The following is a 4,964-nucleotide window of genomic DNA, read 5'->3' as shown; positions in this document are numbered from 1 at the left end:
CCACAGCACACCACCCACCCCACATTACACTGACCCATCCTACATCACGCCAATTCATCCCACATTGTGCCAACCCACCTTACAACACACCAACCCACCCCACATTACATCGACCCATCCTATACCAGGCCAATTCATCCCATGTTGTGCCAACCCACCCTACAACACACCAACCCACCCCACATTACACCGACCCATCCTACATCATGCCAATTCATCCCACATTGTGCCAACCCACCTTACAACACACCAAACCACCCAACATTACATTGACCCACCCTACATAGTACCAACCCACCCTACATCATACCAACCCACCTGACATCATGCCAGCCCACCCCACAACATACCAATGCACCCCACAGCACATCAGCCCACCCCACATTACGTTGATCCATCCTACATCATGCCAACTAACCCTACAACACACCAAACCACCCTACATTACACTGACCCATCCTACATCATGCCAACCCATCCTACAACAAAATAACCCACACCACATTACACCAACTCACCCTGTGTCATGCCAGCCCACCCTACATGATGCCAACTCACCCCACGCCATGCTACCCAACCCACAGCCCACCAACCCACCCCCCATCACACCAACCCACTTCATATTATATTGACCCATCCCGCATCATGCCAACACTAACACCAGCACACCAAAGCCAGATGCAGCCCTCTCTGCAGCACCCACTTTGATCCCATTCCACCCACACAACCTCCATCCCGGGCAGGAGGTCCATCCCCACCACCCCTCTACCACGTCCACATACCACGCAACACTGGGTTCTCCAGTCCTGTCCCCACACCCTACAGGGACCACCGGTGCCCACGGTGCCCTGCAGCACTGGGAACACTTGCCCAGTGTAGGTGGCCACGCTTGAAACACTCATCCCCATCGTTCCACCAGCACACCAGGATTTGCCACCTCACCGCTCCGCCAGGAACGCCCGCCCCACTGCCCCAACAGCAGCACTGGGAACGCCTGTCCCCAGCGCACTGCAGCACTGGAAATGCCAGTTCCCACCAGCCCAAGGGCTGAAGCACTGGAAACTCCTGTCCTGTCCTCCACGTGGCCCCATGCGGCCTCCAGCAGGGCCGTGGGTGCTGGTGAGGATGTCCTCAGCAGGAAGACCTTCCCCATTGGAGGGCGTCTTCATTCACCTCTATCACTGGAGACCGTGAAATATCGATGCTACATTGGAGTATGTTGTACCAGCGTTGTACTTAGCATGCATGGTTGAACCCATTAAAAAATAAAATAACAAAAAATGAATAAAGGAGTCGTGTCTTCTAGAGTTCAATGACCATCCGTGCACAAGCCGTGCTCTTCCGTCCTCCACCATCTCTCTGCTCATGGTCTGCCATTTCCCAAAACACCTCTTGGGACTGAAAAACAGAGGCAACAAACTCCATCCCATCATTAACGGGTGGGGGACTCTTCCCAAAGCTTTCACCCAATGGGGTCATCCTGTGTCTGGGTGCCCGATAAACCTTGATACCTCCAGCTGAAGTCTCAAGCACCGTGATCCCAGAGTTTGACTCCTGTACCTGGCTGTCCCCAATGAGGAGAGTAATTGTTGAGATCAGGAGGCTTAAACGTGGTCATTTGGGACCTGTTGTATCAGTTTTATTCACCTCCTGGCTCCTGGTTCATTACAGTCTGTGTGCGCGTTGCTTTTGAAATTACCACCTTCACTTTGAAAGGTCAAAACTTGATTTCTGGGATGAAATTTGGTCTTGTTTTGTTGGTTCTGGGGTTGCTTTGTTGATTGGGTTTTCCTCCCAGTTTTTAGCCCAGAGGTGTGAAAAGAAGAATACCATAATTGGGACGATGAAATTGTTCATGAAATCGAGGGACTTTCTTGAAACAGTGACTTTGCTTAGGAAATAATATCAGTTACTTGCACGCAGATAAGCCTCCAAATCAGCAAATCCCGTGTTAATTTATTAATGATGGTATTAAAAGTCCCTGCAGATTTCCAGCCTGTGCTGGTCAGGGGGGTTTGGCCTCATTTTACACAATTTCTAAGGAAAACCAGGGATGAGGTTTCCATTTCACGTTTGATTTCCATCAGCTCTGACAGGTTAAGTGCAACACTTCCTCACCCACATCAGCATTCAACGTGAAAAGGAGGAAAATGACACGGATGGGGGCTGAGCATGAGAGAAATAATCATCCCTTTCGGGCTTAAAGTAATTGCTTTGCTAATTAATAAGGCTTGGGTGGATTATTTTGACTAAGTATTTGCAAGTTGAACCTGGGGAGGGTGGTGACTTCTTGGAGCTTTGGTCACGCTGGAGCAGTCCTGCAGATCTCAGCGTCACATTGGGCCCTGTGTAATTTGCTGATGCCCTGGGAAAGCATCGTTTGCATGTTTAACCACAGAAAAGCCAATGCCATCTGTCTGCACAGTTTGGAAGATGACGGCATCACCTTTATCACCCAAGGTAAATGTTGAAAAACCTCTGTCTGCGTAACAGTGCAAGCCAAGGAGAGTTACTGGAAAGATATCTTATGCCAGCTGGCATGAAATAAGCTCAAAACCAGGGAAAGAGGTTGGATATTGGGAACAATTTATTCTCAGGGAGTGATAATGCATTGGCATGGCCACCCAGGGAGTGGGGAGGTCAGCAGCCCTGGAGATGTTCAAGAACCACGGAAGTGCGGCACTGAGGGATGCGGTCAGCAGGCAGGAGGGACGGGTTGGGGTTGGATTTGGGGATCTCCAAGGTCTTTTCCAACCTTAACGATTCTAAGATTCCAAACGTAGTTGGAGGCTTCCTCTGTTGTGTGGCACCACGTTCCCATGTTGGCACGCTTCGCGCCCAATTTGAGACACAAGGGATGGCGTCCTTGCGGAGAGGGTCTAACTGTAGTTCACGACCGAGATCATTTAGTAGCCTTTTCTCATGTTTTGGCGTGCTGCAGCCTTTGGGAAAGGAAGCCATGGCCTTGTGGCTAACTGTAATTCCTACCTCTGCCTTAGATTGAGCCAAACACTCCTGTTTTATACCGCTGTGGGGTATTAGCTCATTGCAAAACCACTCAAGTGAGCAAAGATGTCTCACTGACAGATGAAAGGGTTGCAAGTGCAGGTCTAAATGCTCAACTTCTGTGCGGTACTCGAAGAAGAGGGAAAAGCTTAAGCTTTGCCACTGCATGCCTGTTAAAGAACGTAATTTAGAGCCACAGATGTGGGCTCAGAAGAGCTCCTCGAGCTCTGCCTTTGGAAGCATCACACTCCAGCAATATTTGCTAATGTAAGAGATGGGGTCTGGGGTCTGTACTGTTCTACAGCACTGCTGTTCTACGTGAGGAAGGAAAAATGCTGAAAACGCGCAAGCGTGTGTGCTTGAGTCAAAACAGAGCTAACAACCAAGGGGAGCTGACTAACTTGCAAGTAAATTGCCATCGTTTACACTTCACAGTCACTGTCAGTTCCATCGCTGGTTCTGTTAATTGATTTTGTTGACTTGTTGGCTGTTGCAGCACTGATAAACCCTACGTCAAGTGGACTCCATTGCAATTTTGGCATGCGAGTGAACTATTCTGGCCACAGCATTGCACAAGCAATGTTCTCCTTCAGTAAAAGAAATCTTTAAGCCAGCTCCCAATCCTGAGACAGTTTCCTTGGAGGGTCCCAGTGTTTGGGAGCATAGAATGACTGGCACTCTCAAGGAAAACATGCTTTTATTCCCAAACTTTTCCTCACCAACCTGCGATGAAGTCAATCTGTTCCAACCTTCCTAGAAAGCTTTTCTTTGATAACAAATCCATACTTTTTCCTACTTCCTTTATGACCTGTTGGTTGTTGCTTTATTTCCAGACACTGATGGATGCGTGGATTGAAGAGGCCAGCAAACTTTAGGGATGCAGCACTCAGTCTTGCTGCGACAGTCTCACCCACTGCATTACAGTGCATTCCGAGTACGTGAACCTCATTTTTTTCCTTTGGAAAAGACATTTTATCCCACTTCCTCCTGTAAGAGGGCTGCCCATTAGTTTAGAAGCTGTTTGCTCTGGCTTGATGAAAAAAAATGAAAAGCAAAGCTTATTGTCTGAAAGAGCTGGAGGGGGATGAAGTGGAGGGAGCTGAAAAATTCCCTTCAGAAGAAGGCCTCCTGGAAATGGCACTTGGGATTACAGCTGTGAGCCCACAGCAGGGACACAGCCACGTTAAACACGAGTTTTTGGCTTTGCAGGAGCTGTGTATGAGGTTAGAGTGAAGGATGTATGCATCTTGCTTAATGAGGGCTGAATCTTGTGCTGTTTTGGATCACCTCTAAAACCAAAACTCCAAGCAAAGATATTAAACGTGCCCCAGGATAGGAGGTCCTGCATGAATCTACATGGCAGAGGTTGGCAAACCCTGCCCAGGGCAGGAAGGTTGGAAATGAATGGTCTTGGTGGTCCCTTCCAACTCAACCCATTCCATGGTTCTAAGATTCTGTTGTCTATGATTCTACGATTCTACAATTCCATGATTCCATGATTCTAAGATTCTACAATTCCATGATTATATGATTCCATGATTCTATGATCCTACGATCCTATGATTCCATGATTCTGTGATTCTATGATCCTATGATTCTATAATTCCATGCTTCCATGATTCTACAATCCTATGATTCTATGTTTCCATTATTCTGTGTTTCTATGATTCTACGATTCTATGGTTCCATGATTCTATGATTCCATGATTCTATGGTTCCATGATCCTATGATCCTATGATCCTATGATTCCATGATTCCATGATTCTATGATTCCATGATTCCGTGATTCTATGATTCCATGATTCTATGATTCTATGGTTCTATGATCCTATGAGTCCATGATTCTATGATTCCATGATTCTATGATTCTATGGTTCCATGATTCTATGGTTCCATGATCCTACGGATCCATGATTCTATGATTCCATGATTCTGTGATTCTATGATTCCATGATTC

Source organism: Lagopus leucura, unplaced genomic scaffold (genome assembly GCF_019238085.1).
Source record: "Lagopus leucura isolate 7727_CA_CO unplaced genomic scaffold, USGS_WTPT01 Super-Scaffold_702, whole genome shotgun sequence".
Classification (NCBI taxonomy): domain Eukaryota; kingdom Metazoa; phylum Chordata; class Aves; order Galliformes; family Phasianidae; genus Lagopus; species Lagopus leucura.
Note: the sequence above shows the minus strand (reverse complement) of the source record.